Source organism: Castor canadensis, chromosome X (genome assembly GCF_047511655.1).
Source record: "Castor canadensis chromosome X, mCasCan1.hap1v2, whole genome shotgun sequence".
Classification (NCBI taxonomy): domain Eukaryota; kingdom Metazoa; phylum Chordata; class Mammalia; order Rodentia; family Castoridae; genus Castor; species Castor canadensis.
Genome location: NC_133405.1, coordinates 102656421 through 102678929, shown reverse-complemented (window position 1 = coordinate 102678929; position 22509 = coordinate 102656421).

Below are 22509 nucleotides of genomic sequence, written 5' to 3'. Positions count from 1 at the left end.
ACTTATTTACCACTCTAATAGATGTGTAGAAGAACCTCCTTGTTTTCATTTGTCTTTCTCTAATGACTAGCGGTGTTGAGTGTCTTTTTATGTGCTTATTTTCCATCCAAATATCTTCTTTGGTGAAGTATCCATTCAGGTCTGCCCATTTTTAATTGGGTTATGTGATTTTATATGGTTGAGAAAAGTCCTTTGTCAGATATGTGATTTGTAAATATATTTGCCAAGCCTATAGCTTGTCTTTATTCTTTTAAAAATGTTTTTGGCAGCACAAAAGTTTTCAATTTTGATGAAGCCCTGTTTATCTTTAATTTTGTTTTGTTTTGTTTCTTTTATAGATTATGCTTTCTGTGTTGTAGCTAAGAATTCATTGCCTAACTCAAGGTCACAAAGATTTTTTTTTGAAAGTCTTATAGATTGAGGTTTTACATTTAGGTTGATGACTTAGGTTTGATGACTTAGGTTGATGACTTAGGTTTTGACTTAATTTTTGTATAAGATGATGTACAGTCAAGGTACAATTTTTGGTTTATGAATATTGACTTTATCCTTTTAGGCAACTATAATAACATAGTATAAACTGGGTAGCTTATAAACAACAGAAATGTATTTCTCACAGTTCTAGAGGCCAGTGATGTTTTGTTTCTCATAAGTGCCCCCTCCTTGTTGTGTACTCTAATGGAAGAAGGGACAAGGTAGCTCTCTAGAGCCTCTTTTTTAAGGGCACTAATCCCATTCAAGAAGATTTCTCCTGACCTAATACCCTCCTAAAAGACCCCATCTCCTAGTACCCTAACCTTGAGGGTTAGGTCTCAACACATCAGTTTGGGGGTGGGAGGACACATTCAGACCAGAACAGGTATCTGATTATTCAAACACCATTTGTTGAAGCTGTTCTTTTGTTCAATCTCTATTTTCTTACTTTTAAGAAAATCCTCTTTTCTCTTACTTCTGCAGTGATGTAGTTTCAATTTCATTCACATTTTTTCCCTATCTTCTCCATTTTGTTGTTGAATCCATCCCAGTGGTTTTTTTTTTTTTTTTTTTGTAGTATTTAAGACATTACATTCTTCATTCCTAAAATTTCCATTTGGCTCTCTTTTTAGAGTTACTAGTTCTGTCATGGGAGCCCGTATCTTTTCATTCATTTCATGACTGTTCACCCTTACTTCATGAAACATGGTTATGGTAGCTGCTTTAAAGTATTTGCTAATTTTAACACCTGGATTACCATGTTAGCATCTGTTCATTGTTCATTCCTTTGAGAATCAGTCACATTTTCCTGGTTCCTTGCATGTCAAATAATTTTAGATTACATTTTAGACATATTGACTACTATATTGTGAGACTGAGTCTATTAAAATTCTCGAGAGTATCAGTAGATTTCATTGTTGTGAGTTAGGTTAAGACCAAAAGTTTTGTCTCATTTCCTGTGAGCAGTGGTTCAAGTGTCACTTCACAATTGAATGTCATTGTTCGCAGTCTATGCAACACTCAGAAGTTTGTATGGGACTTAGAAATACGCCCCTCCTATTCTAAGCCCCCTTCTCAGAGACTCTGCTCTATGTGCTTTTTGGGCCTGGGCTATTCACATCCACCTGACTTGGGGGGAGCCCAGTACTTGGGTCTGCTCATTCACAGAATTAGGGCATTCCCTTTTCTAGCTCCCACTTCACTGAGATTTTCTCCACACTGTCTGACCACCAAAGTTCCCTTTTTTCCAATTCCTTGGGCCATAAAAATAGGTTCTCCTCAGAGCTTTAACCTTCCTCCCAACTGCACGGTCACACAGTGTTGCATCCTTGGTGTGATGCAGCAAGAGAAAAGACAGACACACACAGGGGCCCTTTTCCCCATTCCACTTGCCACTGAAACAAGTTTTAGATCCCCGAACCACTGTAACATTGTCACCACAGCACTGTAGATCCACCTAAGGTTGGCTTCAGGACATAGCTGAGAGAGAGAAAAGAATAAAAACAAATATTGGGCTTCCTTTGAAATGTCTCACTCTCAGAGGTTCCTGTCTCCAGTCCTCTGGCCAGAACACCTGGGATTTCTATTGGAATCACCTCCAAGTTCTGTGACTCAGGTCACCCTCACATCAAGTCAGGGGTCACAGAGGAAACAAAGACACAGCAGTCTCATAGGTATTGGTCCTCCTTCAAGTTTTGACATGCTTCCTCTTGATAGTTAATCTTGATTGTCAATTTGACTGCATGGAGAGATGACTAGGAGAGTAGTAAAGTACACGTTCGGGTATGCCTGTGAGGGCTCTGACCTAATCAGTGGTCTAATCCATCGGTAGATTCAAAATTGGAATAGACTATTGAAAGGTGATGGAACCGTGGAAAGTGGAGTGTAGTTGGAGGAAGTAGATCATTGGGGGTCTGCCGTTGAAGGGTATATCTTGGCCCTGGCCACTTACTGTTACTCCTTTGCTTCCTGGTTGCCATGAGGCAAACAGCTTTCCTCTGCCATACTCTTCAAGCATTATGATGTTTCTGCCTTGCCAGGGGCCTAAAATCAATGGAGCCAGCTAACCATAGACTGAAACCATGAGCCAAAATAAATCTTTCCTCCTTTAAGTTGTTTCTCTCGGGTATTTGTCACAGTGAAAAAAATCAGACTAACATACTCCCCAATCCACCTATTATTGGCTAGTTTTTTTCAGCTGCAATCAGTAGGAGAGATTTACCAAGTAGGCTTGATCCACTTTTGCTGCCCTGTAAGTTCTGGGAGGTGTGTGTGTGTGTGTGTGTGTGTGTGTGTGTGTGATGTTGATACTTAAACCACTCAGATTAGATATTAATGATATTGGAATGATTTTTTAATGAGATCACCACCAAATGAATGGATTTAAATAGTAAAGAGAAGAGACCTAAGAAATAGTGCCTGGGGTGCTCCAACAATTAGAGTTCAAGGAATAAAAGAGAACTGAGAAGGAATGTCCAGACAGGATGAAAAGTCAGAGAGCTAGGCATCCAAGAATCTCCCCAAGTCAAATGCTCCCAAAGAGTCACAGGAAGACAGAGAATGTCCCTTTGGATAACCCCTATGGCTGAAGGGGGACTGGATGAACTGATGCATGAAACAGCTCAGTGTGTACCCAACAAGGAGACAGAATGAGGAAGTTCTCCAATGTCCCTCACCCCTGCCATTCTGTTTCTGTTTTATTTTGTTTTTGTTTTTTCATTTTGTTTCTTTGCCTGGTATTCTTTCCTCTGCTTATCCCAACTGTGAACCAACACAGATCCCAGCTGTCCTCTGAAACTTTTTCTTGGACCTCTAAATCTCAGGAACCTCCCTCCCATCTGGGCTCCCCTGACTCCTGTGGTCTGTGCTGACAAGCTACAGAGGGCCACATGACACACAGACGCTTGCCCACACACCAGCCAGAGACTACCTGCACTGGAATTCCAGCTCTACCACTTCCTGGCAGGGTAAATTTTGGGAAGCTACTTAAGGACTCTGAGGCTCAATATCTCTCCAATCAAAATACTTCTGTCAGCTGAAATAAACTGACAATAGGCAGATTCACAGGAGAAAAAACACTATGCAAATTTACTTGATCATTGTTTTATAGGACACAGGAGCCTTCAGATTGAAAACTGAAAGACCAAGGCAACCTGTCCATTTTTAGGCTTAGTTTTGATGAAACATGGACAGCTGTGTGGAAAGATGACTGGTGACATTATTGGGAGGTGGTGAAAGATAGGAGGTGGGGCCTAGTTGGAGGAAGTAGGTCACTGGAGCATGTCTTCTGAGGATATAGCTTGCTCTAGGTCATTTCTGGTATTCCCTCCTGCTTCTTGTGTGCCATGAAGCAAAGAGCTCTATTCTGCCATACACTCCCACTGCCATGGTGCTCTGCTCAAGTGCATGGAAACAAATGATCATGGATGGAACCCTCTGAAACTGTGAGCAAAATAAATCTTTTCTCCTTTAAGTTGTTCTCTCTGGCATTTTGTGGGAATTGAACCCAGAATGTTCTGCATGCTAAGCAAGCACTCTACTACTTGCACCATGCCCCCAGCCCTTTTGTTTTTGAGCTGGAGCCTAGGTAATGTTGCCCAGGCTGGCTTTCACCTGACAATTCTCCTGTCTCCACCTTCTGAGTAGCTGGGATTGCAGGTATGGGACACCACACCCATGGTATTTCAGGTATTTTGGTCACAACAATGCAAAAGTAACTAATATAAAATGTGAACCCCCAGACCTGTGACCTAAATAACTCTCTCTTCTTCATAAGTAGCTGTATCAGGTTTTTCATTATAGTGACAAAAAGCTGACCAATACTGGTGGATTTGACTGAGTTGATAAGCCACCTCCTCTTCCCTCCTCCACCACACATGTATCTTGGTCTCTTTGCTGAAATAAGGAAGCAGAGGCCTCTTGGGTGAGTGATCTCTGAGCTCTCTTTCAACTCAAGAACTCACTCATTTGACACAAATTTATCAAGGTCTCTTATTGTGTGGTACAAGAAAAGATGCTGGGAATACAGAAGAAAACAGTAATATTTGGTAGTCATTGTTCCAAGGGTAGACCATGAACATATTAAATAAATTCCATATATTGTATTAATTAATATAAGGAAATCACTGATCATCAAGGTTGTTTCCTGTCTCAACCATTGTTCTTGATAGCTGACTTCATGCATGACCAAATACAAAAACAGAAATGAATTTAAAGGGATAGGCTCCTTCTTACCTGTTCTTCTACCTGGAGCTAACCACACTCAATATTGAATTATCCCCCAAAGACACCAGGCCCATGTTTATCAGGGTCACAAATGGGTGACTTGCCAGCTTCCTTATGGCCTGATACCATTTTCTGACACACACAGTTGTTCTGATAAAAGGGAAATTCCTTCAGGGAGATACTGATTTTTTAAGGGAAAAGTCAATTTATGGTAAATCAATTTTATGCTTTGTTTCTGGTCTACATCAGCCTCACTTCTGGATTGGACTGAGCATGGGTACACTGGGCTATCACTGTAATTTATCACCAGCTTATTCTCTGGCCCACTGTTCTCTTCCTGAAACAAAGTGAGAAAAATCAAACTAACCTTCCATTCAATGGACAGTATTCCCAACAGCATTTCCCTAAAGGCTCACAGGGAGACTTGGCAGCCCAATCACTCTGTAGGCTGTGATGCCCACAGCTGCCTATCCATCACAACACTGTTCTCCAAAGTCTCTTCCACTTCCAATCATTTATCGCTTCTCTTCAGCTGTGCGAGCACCAGTAGGCAGTGGGGGCATTTTGGAGCCCAGGGCTGCTGCCATAAATCAGAATCCCTAATGCCAGATGCACGCTCATCCTTTTGTGTTAATTTATTGCGGGGTTTGATTTTTACTGTTCACACAAGGAGAGGCTACATTTATTTTTCTTGGGTGAGGAAAGGCAGGATTGGGCATTTAAGCCTCTTGAACCAAAATCCTAAGGACACGGAAGCCCACTCTGGTGGGTGGCAGTGGAGGAGGAAGAGGGCTTTGAAGCTTGAAGTTAGCAGCTCACCCAAGTGTGCCTTGCCTAGAGATGATGCCTCTGTAGGAGCACAGGGCCTTGCTTATCTGAATTCAGAAGGCCATTAGAAGTCTAAGACTGGGATTTAGCATTTCAATTTCCAAATGGCTACATTTCTAACCAGAAATCTACAGGGTATAAGGTTTGTCTTTTATCTCCAGCCTCCCCCAGGGATTTACTAAACTCTCTCAAGCTTCTCTCAGCAACTTTGTAGCTCCTACAAAGAGGAAAGCCCTTCTGATACATTGTTTCATCTAATCCCTGCTTTGCCTAAAGCTGCCTGGATTTAACTCTGTTACTCCGGGAATTAAAAAGATTCTGAAGCTTGCTTATACTTCTGAAGTTGAAACTTTTGGGTATGTTGATCATGGCTAACCAGCAGACAAATATGTTAGCTTTTCTCCTCATTAGCACATAATCTCAGCTGTGAACTTGGACTTTCTTGAAGGAAAGAAGAGCCAAGTGTCAGCATAGGGTATTCATGCAGATTGGTTTAAGATTTGCTGATTATGGCTCCTTGATATCTGCCTCTCTCTCTCTCTCTCTCTCTCTCTCTCTCTCTCTCTCTCTCTCTATATATATATATATATATATATATATATATATATAATCTATCTATCCTTCCATCTATCCATTCCAAAACTCCTCTAGGTTGAGCATTATGGGAAACACGCTTATAGAGGAAAGCAAAAAAAAAAAAAAAGTGGCTGGGTTCATTTATTAGAAATTAAGGTGCTTGTTTGGGGACTAGTTTTGTGACAAGTTGTGTCATTTGTAGACCTGGCTGGGAGTCTGTACACCATGTCTGTTCATGTACTCGGGTGCTGTGTATTCTCCATGAGAAAGTCTTCATCCACCATTAGCCTCATCCCTAATGGCCTATATTAATTTATAACTGAATGGAGCTGCAAAAATGTGCTACATTTCACAGAATCAAGGCAAGCAGCAGCAACCGTTTTAAAGTCATCATAAATTAAGCTGCAAAGAATGCCCATATTTATCTTGCATCATTTTTATAGTTATTGCTGCTATTTTTCTTATCCAGACTTAATTAAGGTATGTCTTGGGGAATTAACTTTGGTTGGAAAAGAGCAGGATTCTTTTAAATGACTTTGTTTTATTTTTGTGAATACAGAAAGTAGGTGCTGTGGGTTGATCAGATGGTACAGAGAGATAGAGAAGTCTGGCTTGGGAGTTTCATCAGGGCTCCAGGTGACTTGGATATACTTTTCCCCTCTGGGCCTCAGATCTGGAGAAAGAAGAGGTCACATGAGCCAACCTTGGTTCTTTGACCACTCTCAGGTTGATCACTAAGCAGTCAAGCCAGTCATTGGCAGATTTGTTCCCATCAATGAGGAAACTCACTGAAATCACTAGAACCCACATTAGTTTTTAACGACTGAACTGGGTGGGCTGCTCCATGTGGACACTGATCATTCCACAGCTGGTTGTTATGACAACCAGAAACACTGCCGCAAAAGCCAAGGACTCAGTGAAGAGAAATGGACATGACCAGAGGCCCCTCTGCTGTGGGAGCTTTAAAGGGACCCGGCTGGCCCTATGGATTTTTTCTCTCTAGCACAGAAGGACACTGGCTCCATTAGTCTTTCCGTCTGACATGAGGTTTTGTGCTTACTCATTTTACGACAGCTTTGTACTTAATCTACAAAGCAAGCCTGGTTGACTTGAAAAGTCCCCTGGTGTAGGCAACCATAGTCTGTTCTTCAAGCTAAGCTGATTATTTCCTTGTTTATGAAAAACATCCTTATGCCTAGTAAATTCTTGTGCATGTACATATTTATTTTCATATTAATTTTATATGACATAGCTCAAGCAATAACTCAATCTGGCTGGTGAAAGAAGGGCACACAGTGCCCTTTTAAGGTTTTGTGATCACAAAACATTTCCCCTCTTTAGCTCCTCTTGAAAAGAGGCCTACTTTTTCCCCTGGTCAACAATAAATAATATAACAATCATTTCAGCCAGGCTGTCCTTCAACAGGCCACATTCCACCAAGCAGAAAGCTGGCCACCACCACTTACAGGAAATCACTTGATGGTGGAGCCATCTTTGCCAGTCCAAAATATTTCCCCTCTGCTCTAGTGCTGTGTGATTGGTTGTAGGTTTGTACAGTTCCTGACTCAGAGAGAGCTTTCTTCTCCTCTGCCAGGCTTCTTTCAGACTCACTACAGCTTAGTTTCAACTCTGGCTCAGAAACCAACCCACAAAACTACCTTTCCAATTGCTCTTTTTGGCCTAGAGAATGTCATCCAGTTTCCTGTGAAGGCCTCAAAGGCCTTGTTGTTCCAGGAGCTGGTGCCCCAGTGGGGATAGGCTGTTGCCAACCAAATCTCCCTTACCCACCCCAGCTCTGGGGACTGTTGGGGAACTGTGAGTTCCCACAGAGCCGCAGGCAGGCACTGAGAGTTTGGGACACCATTGGACCAGATTGCAAGGCATAATTATGGGGCTCCAAAACTTATGACTTAGAAACTACACCCTAGTCAAGAAAACTCTGAAAACAGAAAAGGAAAGGTGGTCAAACAAATGAACAGAAACTAATTTGGGATTTCAGGAGACCTCCCCAATCTTCCCAAGCCCCATCTCTCCCCTTCCTTCTCCCCCATACATACACACATGTTCCCTTTCTCAGGAAGTAACTTCTGCTAAAAAGCTTTGATTGCCCACTTTTTGGTAATTCATTTTCAGATCTATAAGCCTTACACATAAGCCATGGAAGAAGGCAGAAAGTTGCTGCTGTTTATTGAGAAGAAGACATCAGATTTAGCAAATAGTCTGAATTCTTTAGGGGAAGACTTTGTCCCTGAAACTGAGAAAAGAACAATGCTCTCAATGGCATGTGGTCACCAGTGGTTGAACCTCAGATGAAGTCACCTCAGCATGAAGGTTCCTCCCCACGCTGCTGCTCAACTCTGTCTCTCTTATTACTGCTCCCATTTGCTTGATAATGGCATGGGCAGTATCAGCCACAATACTTATTAAACACACTCTGCATGCCGAACACAGAGCAAGGCACAAAGAACGGGAAGAAGGGAATCCAGACTTGGAGCTCCAGCCCTCACAGTCTCCCACCAGGGCTCTGACTACACCCTGATAGCCAGGCTTCAAGAGCCCACTTTCCTCCACTCTCTAGGTCAGTGGTTCTCAAACCGTAGGGCCTTCAGAATCACTTAGAGTCCTTGATAAAGCATAGGTTTCCAGTCCCCACCATCAGACTGTCTGAATTAAGGGATCTGGGGTAGAGGCAAGAATTTGCATTACTAGAAAGTTTCCAGATGATTTTTTGGGGGGTGGGGAATTGAACCTAGGGCCTTGCGCTTACTAAGCAGATGCTCTACCAAGTTGAGTTATGCCCCCAGATGAGTCTTATGTTCATGGTTCTACTTTGAGAACTACTGCTCTAATCCATGTTTCCCTCTGTTTCCAGAATGATCCTCTAGCACAGGAGTCTGATCACATACTCCCTACCCAGTCACCTCAACATGGCATTGAAGGCCCCTATGACATGGTCCCAGCTGGTGTGAGCAGCCTTAACCTCATACATCTCATGTTCTAGCTCTCAGGCTAGGTTCCCTCAGAAGCAAACCCTACAACAAGGACTTGAAGTATAATGCCAGAAATAATAGTACAGATGGCAGTAAATGAGACAGAGAAGGAAAAGAAATTGACTCAGGGTGAGTTAATAAGATTACTGCTGTGGAGGCTGGGTGAGGTGGCTCACACCTGTAATCCCAGCTACATGGGAGGCATAGGTAGGAGGATCACTGTATAAGGCTGACTTCAGGCAAAAACACAAGACCCTATTTGAAAGATAATTAAAGCAAAAAAGGGCTGGGGGTGTGGCTCAAGTGGTAGAGTGCCTGCCTAGCATTTGTGAGGCCCTGAGTTCAAACTCCAGTACTGCAAACAACAACAACAAAAGATTACTGATGGGGGGGGGGGCTCATTTCACCCAGAGTCTCTCAAGACTGAATACAGAGAGCACATCTCAGAGATGTCATGGCTGAAGGAGTGAGAACTGAGGGCATTAGCCACTAATTTCTGCCAGTCACATGTTAAGGACTAGTTCTCCGTGCATTAGCTGTCCATCACTTCGAGCATGCCCTGTGGACAAGTCTAGCTCACTCCAGTGGCCAGAGAAAGCCCTCAGGTAGAGTACCAGGCACTAGAAATGGGACACTAGTCAGCTCAGGGTTAGTAATGGTGGGGAGGGAGGGTTCTTTGATAAAGCACCCACAGCTCTCCTCCACCAGCCTAACCCATTCCCTTCATGTCCAGTTCTTCCCCATGCCTGCTCTTGCACACAGATGGGCCCAAACCTACCTTCTCCTGCTCTGACTCTGGAAGACAGAACTTTGGACTGGACCAAGCCAATTCTTTGGGCTTGGATGAACAGCAGCCTGAGTGGCCAAATGAAGCCAAGGAGCCTGGGGGACAGGCAGTGAGTAGAAACAGCAGTCCCTAGAGAGCTCTGGGCCAAGGGGAAGATGCTGCAGGGCAGGGTGCTGGCATTAGGTGCTGACAAAGCAGCTGAGGTGGGGCAGTGGCTCAAGTGGTAGGGCACCTGCCTAGCAAGCACAAGGCCCTGAGTTCAAACCCCAGTACCACAAAAAAAAGAAAAGAAAAGAAAAGAAAAAAGCAGCTGAGGTATTTGCAGGCATCATCAATTTTGGGAAAATAGAAAAAAAAGAGTCCTTCTGCTTCTTTTCATCGGAGCAGCCACTTGCCCTGCAGTGATTTTGAAATATAACAGAATGTAGGAGAAAATGGGGGGAATTAGAGCATCTTGCTCCTCAAATAAGAAGTCTTAATGCAGGCTGAGCTGGTTCCAACATGCCTTTAAAAAACCCTTTTAAAACTGTGGGGGAAGTCGGCTGCTCCTCCCACATACAGCTTCTTTCTCATACGCCTTCTTTCTCAGCCAGTCTCTGCCTCTGTCATACAGCTGAAGGAGTTAATTCCTTGAGAAGACAATAGCATGGAGTATCACAACCATCAACAAGTTAAGACAATCTCTCCCTCGATTTTCAGACAGACTTCTTGTTCTCCTGTTATTGAGGTTATCTGAGTGAGAATTTATGGATCACTCAGTGACTCAGAGCAGCAAATGTGTGTGACACTGGTTGTGTGGGTGGCCAAGAAAGACAAGAAAAATAGATAACCAAAATTTCCCATTTAATGTTACATGGTAGCTTAACATTCACTATATAAAAATAAAGGTCCGGCATTGATCTACCATTTGATCCAGCAATACCACTCTTGGGGATATACCCAAAAGACTGTGACACAGGTTACCCCAGAGGCACCTGCACACCCATGTTTATTGCGGCACTATTCACAATAGCCAAGTTATGGAAACAGCCAAGATGCCCCACCACTGACGAATGGATTAAGAAAATGTGGTATCTATACACAATGGAATTTTATGCAGCCATGAAGAAGAACGAAATGTTATCATTTGCTGGTAAATGGATGGAATTGGAGAACATCATTCTGAGTGAGGTTAGCCTGGCCCAAAAGACCAAAAATCGTATGTTCTCCCTCATATGTGGACATTAGATCAAGGGCAAACACAACAAGGGGATTGGACTTTGAGCACATGATAAACCGAGAGCACACAAGGGAGGGTGAGGATAGGTAAGACACCTAAAAAATTAGGTAGCATTTGTTGCCCTTAATGCAGAGAAACTAAAGCAGATACCTTAAAAGCAACTGAGGCCAATAGGAGAAGGGGACCAGGAACTAGAGAAAAGGTGAGATCAAAAAGAATTAACCTAGAAGGTAACACACACGCACAGGAAATTAATTTGAGTCAACTCCCTGTATAGCTATCCTTATCTCAACCAGCAAAAACACTTGTTCCTTCCTATTATGGCTTATATTCTCTCTACAACAAAATTAGAAATAAGGGCAAAATAGTTTCTGCTGGGTATTGAGGGGGTAGGGGGGAGAGGGAGGGGGTGGAGTGGGTGGTAAGGGAGGGGGTGGGGGCAGGGGGGAGAAATGACCCAAGCCTTGTATGCACATACGAATAATAATAAAAAAAAAAGCAACTGAGGCCAATAGGAGAAGGGGACCAGGAACTAGAGAAAAGGTTAGATCAAAAAGAATTAACCTAGAAGGTAACACACATGCACAGGAAATCAATGCTAGTCAACTCCCTGTATAGCTATCCTTATCTCAAGTAGCAAAAACTCTTGTTCCTTCCTATTATTGCTTATACTCTCTCTTCAACAAAATTAGACATAAGGGCAAAATAGTTTCTGCTGGGTATTGAGGGGTTGAGGGGGGAGAGGGAGGGGGTGGAGTGGGTGGTAAGGGAGGGGGTGGGGACAGGGGGAAGAAATGATCCAAACCTTGTATGCGCATATGAAAAATAAAACAATAAAAATTAAAATAAATAAATAAATAAATAAAAAATAAAGGTCTGGGTGTGGTGGTACACCCCTGTAATACCAGCTACTCAGGAGGTGGCAAAAAGAAGGTTGCAGTGTGAGGTAAGCCCAGGCAAAAAGTTAGTGAGACTTGATCTTAAAAACAAGTCCGGTGTGGGTACCACAGGCTTGTGCCTGTGATCTCAGCTACTGAGGAGATGGAGGTAGGAGAATGGTGGTCCAAAGATGGCCTTAACAAAAGTGCAAGACCTTATCTGAAAAACAAGAAAAAAGCAAAAGGGCTGGGGTGTGGCTAAAATGGTAGAGCACTTGCCTAGCAAACATGAGGCCCCAAGTTCAATCCCCAGTACTGCCAAAGAAAAAATAAAATGAAACAAAAATGTTTTCCCTTAAAAAAATAGATTTTTTTTCTTAAGGCATTTCTGAACAAAACAGTCCTCAGCTCATAAAATGTTAGTGAGTAACTGGTTCATATCCTTTTTTTTTTAAAATGCCTTATCCTTTTTATTCACGGTTGGAGTGATACATGCATGAACTTTGCAAGGCATAAGAAAATATAATTTACTTGACATGATTTGGGGAGAGAAAAACTGAAATATATTAAACAACCCTCAACCGCATTATTTAGAAAGAAGAAAATCAGAGACACTAATTGCCCATGATGGCTATTTATACAATGAACCACCGGAGTGAAGAGATGCTGGCTGCTCTTGAAACAGGCAGCTTAAATTTGATCCAGAAGGCAACCAGTGGAGCCAGTAAAGACATAATCTGGGAGGTGACATATTTTCTCTGCTAAAGTTCAGCGAGTGAGAGGAAAAAGAAACAACCAGAACAAGCTCTAAGTCTGGTTTAGAAACCTCAAGTGAAACTACAAGAGTGGGAAAAGTTTATCCTCAGTCTTAGCTTATTCTCTGCTTGAGGTTCTTTGTTCAGAAGTCTACCATCTTGAGGTTGGTCCCTAAATGTCACAATTTCAATAGGGCAAAGACTCCTTGTTCCAGTCCAGTCCTTTTTTCCTCCATGTCAACCAAAATATGCCTTCCTGTTCTGTGTTCACCATCAAAAGTTTGCTGTGTGATTGAGCCACCAGCTCTAATCTAATAAACCAACTCGCACACAGGAATTAAGACTAATGGTAGCACAAGGACAATCAATTTCCCATCTTGGTGTGGGTGTTACCCAGAAAGTTATGATGGTAGAATGTATTCAGCTGCCATATCATTTTGTTCATAGTGTTTAAATTAGGGGATTCCTATTAGATAAAGGGGAAAGGTCTACATCCATATTCTTCCAAATCCATACACTTGCTTGGATTTCTTCAAAAAACAAGTCTAAGGGAGTTACCTTAGTATGTTCAGTTCTACTAAATTAGAAATATATTTTTTATTTTCCCCTACTGGGATGTAAGTTCTACTTTCCACTTCTCAAATCATTGCTTTAGGCACTGTACCTCAATGGCCTCTCTTTTGCCTTCTAGTATCTTTGTCTTGACTCACTGCCAGGCAATATGAATTGTCATCAGAGTAAAAGATGGGCTAACACAGTCACCCAAAAGATATTATCCAGAATGTGACCATAGTATAGAAGGTTCACCCCAAGTTTTCCTAAAAGGCTCTGTTCCCAGTTTAAAGTGACTTCCACATCAAAACCACTATCCCTTCCCTCCCAAAGATGTTGCAGCTTGTATTGTCAAGTAGAATTACTTTGGGAGAGGCAATGGAGTGGAAATTAAACTATGGAATATTGGCAAAGTACCAGATGGTATATTAAAGGGCTTCTCAAAAGCTTACAGGATGCTTTTATCATCCCCCACCCTCCAAAAGAAAAATCAACTCCTTGTCACCTAAATTAAAAGTGGGAGAACCAAACTGGCTCCAAGACCCATGCCATCTCCTGAAATCACTGGTTCTCCAAGGTGTCATTCCCAGGTCAATGGCATCAACATTCTAGAACTTTCTAGAAATGCACATTCCTGGGACTTACTCCAGACCAACTGGATAAAAACTCAGAAAATCTCAAAAGCATAGAAAGTCCTGTTTTAACAAGCCCTCTGGGGAATGTCAATTTTTCTTAAAATTTGAGGACTCCTGTCCCTGACCACATTGTCCCTCTCATTCACCACAGCCATATCCAGGGATGGAGTGGCTACAGCTGGGCACTTAATCTTTACATGCTCAGAGATAGCCCACTCCTCTGCAACCCCTCTGCCCCAGCCTCAGCAGCCATCATTGTTTCTACAATCCTTTTGCTATTCATCACTTACGTCTTATGACAACTCTTCCACTGGGCCTGAAACTCTTGGATCTTTGCAGTGATTTCATTTGTCACGTTTGTCTCCCACTTAACAGTGTCTGCCAACAGTGGTTTGCAGAACGCAACAAGCCCTATAAATACTACCTTCCTCCTTCCTTCCATGGTGAATGACTACATCAGAAATTCTAACAATTGCTTTATAAACCATAGCAACACTGGAACATTCTTCAATCTGGAGAGCACCCATTAACTGACATGCTGACAAATGAGAATGTGCCCTCCTCCAGGCCAGTGCTTCCGAAATTCTAATGTGCACACAAATCATCCGAGGATCGTGTTAAATGCAGATTTCATTCAGAAGGTCTGCGGTGGAGCCTGAGATTCTAAATTCCTGCAAATTCCCAGAGGATGGCCATGCTACTGGCCTACAGACCATAATTTGACTTCCCCAGCCCTGGAAGTGTTGCTGCAGATGAGGACTCACTGGACAGAGGTACCGTGGGAGGGAATCCTGAATGTGTTCATGTGGATATTGATTTGTGGTTTCTTTTCCTCTAAGTAGCTTTTGCTGGGTTTTGTGTCAGAGTAATGTTCAATTCATAGAACGAATTGGGGAGCATTCTTTTTCGTTTTCTAGAAGAGTTTCTGCAGAATTTGTATTATTTCTTTGTTAAATATTTGGTACAGTTCCCCAGTGGAGCCATTTTCCTTTTGCCTGAAGGGCTACCTTTGCACTCCAAATGAATTTTAGAATCAGTTTGTTAATTTCTACAAAACTGCTTGCTCACATTGTGATTGTGATCATTGAATCTACAGATCAATTTGGAGACAAAAGCTCCTGATGGATGTTTTCATTTTTTCTGTACCTGAAAAAGCATTTATTTTGCCTTCCTTTCAAAAAATTTAAAATTAAAATTAAACATTTTATTTTTATATAATAGTAGATTCACATGCAGTTATAAGAAATATTTCTAGGAAGCTGGGTGCCAGTAGCTCATGCCTGTAATTCTAGATACTAGGGAGGCTGAGCTTGGGAAGATTGTGCTTTGAGGCCAGCCCAGGCAAATAGTTCACTAGACTTCATCATCAAAAGATAACCAGAGCAAAATGGACTGGAGGCATGGCTCAAGAGGTAGAGCATCTGCTTTGTAAGTGTAAAGCCCTGAGTTCAAACTCCAGGCCCCTCCCCCCCACACACACACAAAGAAAGGAAGAAAGAAAAGAAAAAGAAAAAATAAATGTTTCAAAGAAATGCCTTTGTCTGGGTAGAGGACGGCTGGCCACTCAAAGGCAAAGATTAGGAGGATTGTGATTCAAGACCAAATCCAGCAAAAAGTTAGTGAGACTCCATCTCAAAAAACAAGTGGTGGTATGTGCCTGTCATCTCAGCTTCTGAGAAGGTGTAGGTAAGAGGATTACAGCCCAAGATCAGAAATAGGCAAAAATGAGAGACCTTAGCTGAAAAATAACTAAAAAACAGAAGGGGCTGGGGGTGTGGCTCAGGTGGTAGAGCTCAGCTACCAAGCGTGAGGTCTTGAGTTCAAACCCCAGTACTGCCAAAAAAAAAAATCTCTTGACTCCTTTACTCAGTTCCACTGATGGTAACATCTTGAAAAATTGTAACACTGTATCTTGACCAGGACAGTGACATTGATAGGGGAGAAACAGAACATCAGCACAAGGATTCCTCAGGCTGCCTCTTTTTCTCCTCCTCTCACTCTCCTCACTGCCACTGCAACCTCTGACCTGCTCTTCAATTCTGTAATTTTGTCATTTTAAGAATGTTATATGAACAAAATAATGTAGTACATAACCTTGTGGGGTTGGCTATTTCACACAGCTTAATTCTCTGTACACTCATCCAAGTTGTCACATTGTATCAATAATTCATTCCCTTTCATTGCTGAGTAGTACTGCACAGAATGAAGGCATTGCAGTCTGCCTAGGAACCCACTGAAGGACAGCTGTGTTGTTCAGGCTGTTATGAATAAAGTTGCTGTAAACATTTTCACCTACGTTTCATACCCAGAGTGAAACTGCTATCATGGAACTATCCTATCTCTCATCTAGTTTCCTAAGGGCTCATTTATCTTTGGGAAAAGCCATGTGTTTCTTCCTAAATCCTCTACCTTGCCCTGCCCCTCCCTACCTCTATTTTTTGTGGTACTGGGTTTGAATTCAGGGCCTCCACTTCCTACATAGGTACTCTATCACTTGAGCCATACCCCACCCCTCTTTTGCTTTAGTCATTTTCATATAGGGTTGTATGTTTTTGCTGGGGCCGGAGTTGGAGTGCAATCCTCCCACATATGCCTCTTGAGCAGTTGGAAATACAGGTGTGCACCACCACGCCCAGCACTGGTCCCATATCAAGATGGGACATAAGCACCAAATTCTGTCTCTCTGAGTTGCATTTTTTGTGAAATCTCATGTGTATGTACATAATTAAGTCTGTTTTTTTCCTCTTTCTAATCTGTTTCAGTTTAATTTGCAGGCTCCCCAATCACTAAAAATAAAAGGCTAGAGAAAAAATTTTCCTCCCCAACAATAGTTATTAATTCAACAAAGATAAAATGGAATTATAATAAAATTTTGATCAAAAAGAAGAAAAAAGGAAGCAGAAAAAGATAAGCAAATAGGAACTAAATAGCAAGATGATATATTGAAATCAAACCATATCAATTATTACATCAAATTCAAGTAGTCTAAATATACCAATTACAAGGCAGCAATTGTTGAAGTGGATAAAAACACAAGATCCAACTAAATGTGTTCTATAAGGAGCAAACACTTCAGGGCTGGAGTAGTACTTCAGTGGTGCGAGTAGTAAAGCATCTGCCTGGCAAGCACAAGGTCCTGAGTTCAAGTCCCAATGCTGCCCAAAAAAAGGGTGCTGCAAATACAAAAACACATATAGGTAAAAGAAAAAGACAGTTGGGGACAGGTGTAGTGGTTCAGTCCTGTAATCCTAGCACTTGGGAGGCTTAAGCAGAAGGATCACAAGTTCAAGGTCAGTCTGGACGACATAGTGAGTCCCTGTCTCAAAAAAAATAAAAAAGTCTGGGAGTATAGCTCAGCAGTAGAGCACTTGCTTAGCATACATGAGACTCTGAGTTCAATATTCAGTACATGACAGATAAAATTATACCATGGTAACACTAATGAAAAGAAAGTTAGAGTGGCTCTATTATAAGAAAATATAGTTTGAAAAGCAAAGAATATTACCAGGGATAAGGAAATTCATCATGTAATGATAAAGGGAGTGATTAATTAAGAAGACATGTTAGTCCTAAATGCTTATGCAGCTATTTTCAGAATTTCAAAACACATGAAGCAAAAACTGAGAACTAAAATTCTAGTCAGAAATTTCAATACCCTCCTCTTAATAACTGTTGGAACACGCAGACAGAAAAATCAGTAAGGATGCAAAAGATTTGACACCTTCACCTAACTGACATTTACAGAACACTCCACAAGAGAAATCTAGAAGCTTCTAGACTTGGAAAGTACAGTCTTTCCAAGTGCACATGGCACATTTAAAAGATAGGTCATATTCTGGGCCATTAAAACGAGTCTCAGTGAATTAAAAAATACACGATTCATACAAGTATGTTCTCTGACCAGAGGCAATTAAATTAGAAGTCATCAGGAAAATCCCCAAATATTTGAAACTAAATAACATACTTCTAAATAACCTGTGGATCAAGGGAGAAATCCAGGGAAAAGAGGAAAGTAACTGAATGAGAGATTGAATGAAAATGCAAGCACAACATAGCAAAGTTGTGAGATGCCATTAAAGAATCTTTAAAGATAGCACTGAAAACTGATATTAGAATATAACAAAAGGTTTCAAATCAATGACTTCAGTTTTCAACCCTAAGAAACTAGAGAAAGAAGAGCAAACTAAACTCAAAATAGAAGAAAGGAAATAATGATCAGAGCAGAAAACACAAAAATAGCATATAAATTTCACAAAATAACAAGCTGCTTCTTTGAGAGCAATGAGACCGATTAACATCTAGCAAGACTGACCAAAAAAAAGAATAGGGAAGGTACTACTATCAGGAAAGAGAGACATGATGTCACTAGAATTGCCTCAGCTATTAAAGAGATAAGAATTAAATACTTATGAAAAACTTTAAGTCAATAAATTCAACAACCCATATGGAATGGACAAATTCTTTTAAAGACACTAACTACCGAGCTCACTGCAAAAGAAACAAATAGCCTGAAAAGCCCTATGTCCATTAAGGAAATTGAAGTTGTACTTAAAAAAAATCTTCCCACAAAGCACTCTGCATGCCCAGGTAGTTAAATTTACCAAACATTTGAAGGAAAGAATAATAGCAGTGCTACACAATCTCTTATAAAATTGAAAAGGAAGGGGGGCTGGCAGCCTGCCTAGCAAGTGTGAGGCTCTGAGTTCAAACCCCAGTACCAGCACCCCCCATCAAAAAAAAAAAGGAAAAGGAAGGAATTCCCAACTCATTCTATAAGGCCAACATTACCAAAAAACAAAAAGCAGACAAGAATGTAACAACAAAAGGAAACTACAGATCAGTATCCTTCATGAACACAGGAAAAACATTTAAAATAAAACTTTAGCAAACTGAACGAATCCAGCAATATATAGAAAAGATAACACATCATGGCTTAGTAGGCTTTATTCCAGTAATGCACAGTTTAACATTCAAAACTCAAGGTCATTTCCAATAAAAAAAAAAGTGGGCAAAGGACCTCCATAGACATTTCTCCAAAGAAGATATACAAATGGCCAACAAACACACAAAATGATGTCAACATCATTAATCATTAAGGAAATATAAATCAAAACCATAAAGAGCTACTAGTTCATACCCATTAGCACTGCTGTAATTAAAAAAGAGAATAACAAGCACTGGCAAGGATATGGAGACATTAGGACCCTCATACATTGCTAGTGAGAATGTGTGATGGTTCAGCCACGGTGAAAAATAGTTTGGCAGTCCCTCAAAAAGTTAAATGCAGAATAATCATACAAACTAGAAAGTCTACCCCTAGGTATATACTCAACTAGTACTCAAACAAATATATGTAACACATGCTCATAGGAATGCTATTCATAATTAGGCAAAAAGGTGAAAATAACCCAAATGTCCATCAATGATTGAATGACAAAAACTAAAATATTATTCAGTCATAAAAAAGAAATGAGGTGCCAATTCATGGTACAACACAGATGAACATCAAGATCTATACTGGGCCAGGCATCAGTGGCTCACTCCTATAGTTCTAGCTCCTTGGGAGACTGAGATCCCAAGTAGAGACTGAGAGAATTGCAGTTTCAAGGCCAGCCCAGGCAAACAGTTTGAGAGATCCCATCTCAAAAATAACCAGAGCAAAATGGACTGGAGGTGTGGCTCAAGAAGTAGAGCTCTTGTTTTGTAAGTGTGAAGCCCTGAGTTCAAACCCCAGTCCAATAAAGAAAGAAAAAAAGCAAAACAACAACCAAAACCAACCCAAATCAAAACAAACCAATTATGCTAAAGTAAAAGAAGCCAGATTCAAAGGTCACATATTATATGATTCATTTACTCAGAGTATTTAAAATAGGCAGATTCATAGAGACAAAATCAATTGGTGGTTAGCAGGGGCTGAAGCGAAGGGGTATCCCTCCCTCTGCTTAATGAGCATGGGGTTTCCTTTCTGGGTGATAGAAATGTTTTGGAACCAGAAGTGGTGGCTGCACAACATTGGGGCACTAAATGCCACTGAATTTTACAATTTAAAATGGGTCATTTTATTTGATATCAATTTATCTCAATAAAAATTTTTTAAATCAATGCCACCAAAAAATCATGTGACCATTTGAATAGCTGCTAAATCCAATATCCATTCCTGACTAAATCTCTCAGCACAGCAGAACAGAAAGAAGCATCCTAAACCTGATAAAGGATGTCTATCAAAACACTATAGCAAACATCCTACTTCAGGATGAACACAGAACACCTTCTTCCTAAGTTCAGTGGGTAAAAAGGTCTACCATCACTTTTTTCTTTTCTTCTCCTCCCTCTCTCCCTCCCTCCCTTCCTTCCTTCCTTCCATTTTAACAGGATCTCACTATGTAGCCCAGGCTGGCCTGGCACTCAAGGATCCTTTTGCCTCAGTCTCCCAAATGCTGGGATTATAGGCACAAACCTACACAAATGGTTTAAGACAAAACTTTTTATTTCTCCCTTAGTGACCTGATTTTTCTCTGGCCTATCCCAGACAGTGAACAGTGACATCATCTACCCAGCTGTCAAAATGACCAATCATAATTTTGACTTCATCTCTCATCTCTAATATCCCAAATGTGTCATGAATCTCTGTACTTCTCACCAACCTCACCACAGGTACATTAATCCAAACCATCTGTCTAATCAGCCAGCCCTCTCCTGGCCAAACCTGGCTCTTGAAAGTCACACACACACACACACACACATACACACACACACACAGAGCAGCCACATATTTTGAAATACTGACATGATCTTTACAGACCCAAGATTCAGAATTTTTCATAATGCTCATTCCCTCAGAATAAAGTTCAAGCCCTGGAAGGTGAGTTATACATACAAGGTGGTACTCATTCTCCTCTTGACTCCTCTGCTCTTGGCATTTCTTGCCAATTCCCTTCTCCCTCTGCGGGCTCTGGTCATGCTTAAAACTGGGGCTATTTTCAGCAACTCTTCTGTATTCCCTGGGTGGTCTCACAGCAATAATGAAGAGCAGCGGTGGCCAAAGAGAGAAAAGCAGGCAAAGTAATTTTTATCAAGTGCCTATAGCAGACAGTCAGATGCCCTTGTATAAGTGAAGTAGGAAAAAGGAAACACAAAGATGACTTTGGTGGCTCAGGTCCTAAAGGAGAGTGCACTTTTGTGTTTTCACCAAGCTCTGGACTCCTCTAGATTTTAATATTATAGTGGGGTCATAACAAGAATTTCCTCTATTGTTGGCTTTACAGATGCAAAGCAGTGCTCAGGAAGCTGAGACTGATGAATAGTTGGTTTGATGTATTTGAACCATTCACCACTTTGAGTTAAATGTGCATATTCTGTTCAAAATAGACAATAGGGAGGGGTGGTTCCCCTTTCCTGCTCTAACTTGCATAACATCAGGCCTCACTGCTTTAACTAATGAGTATTTAGAAGTAAAGGCTCCTACTGATTCCAGCCAGCCATTAATTCTCTGCTTGCAGAGCCACTGTGGAGTTTTTCATCAGTCACATTATTTAGCTGTTACCAGTTGCTTCTGAGCTGAGATGCTGACCCCTGGGCTCCTGTGTGTGCTACATAGCAGACACATAATGGTTTGAAATTCCCCATGGAAGGGGTTTTACTGAGGACAAGGAACAGATGCAAAGATATACATCATAGCCACTCTGTTGACAAAGGTGTGTCAGAACAGTTTTGGGGGAACTTAATCGACCTTGCACAATAATGCATATTTAAATTGATATATAACCTGGTAGAAGGCAGTGGGTGGAGGTAAGTTGCATGATTCTCTTAAACTAATTCCACAGTCAGAGTGACTCTTTGTAATAATGATGTTTGCCCCATTATCGCTCCAGGTTTATTATCTGCTCAATAGCCTCATTGATCTTGCCTCAGTGGGCTTTCCATTTTCACACATTACATTCTCTTGGGAATTGAAAAAGCACTGTGTCTCCAAAGATACTCAGTGAACTTGAAAAGACTCATTTTTGAAAAGGTCTTAACCTGCCTTCAACTTGAAGCGACTCAGACGTTGCCAAGCAGAGATACAACACTGGATTATCTGTTTCTACCATCATTTGGAAGCTGTTGGTCTGATAGGTCATTTACAGACCAATTTTGAAGGATCTTCAAAATTCAGCGATCTATATTCATAATTAAACAGAACATGCATATAATTGAGAATAGGACAATTTATTATCCAATGGATTCTACATTATTCACTATCAAATATTTTGCATGAAGCCCTATTATTTCATTAAGACTCCAATTACTGAACTTACAATTAGCAAAATCATAATGTATGGAGGAAGGAGAAAGCAAAAGAAAAAATAGAAAACACTATGAAGCAACTCCCACTCAAAAATTAAGATAAATTCAAGTTGGAAAGGCAAGAGCTTTGTATTCCATTTTAGTAACTTAAGGAGATTTCATTTTATTCAAGAATTCCCTATTTGAAAAAAAGGAAGGACAATTTCAATATCCTAAACTCTGATTCTGGAATCCAGAAAGCCTAGAAGCTCCACAGTTCAAAATAACCAAACTCCAAAGAACATAGTATTTTTAAAAATGCCAAG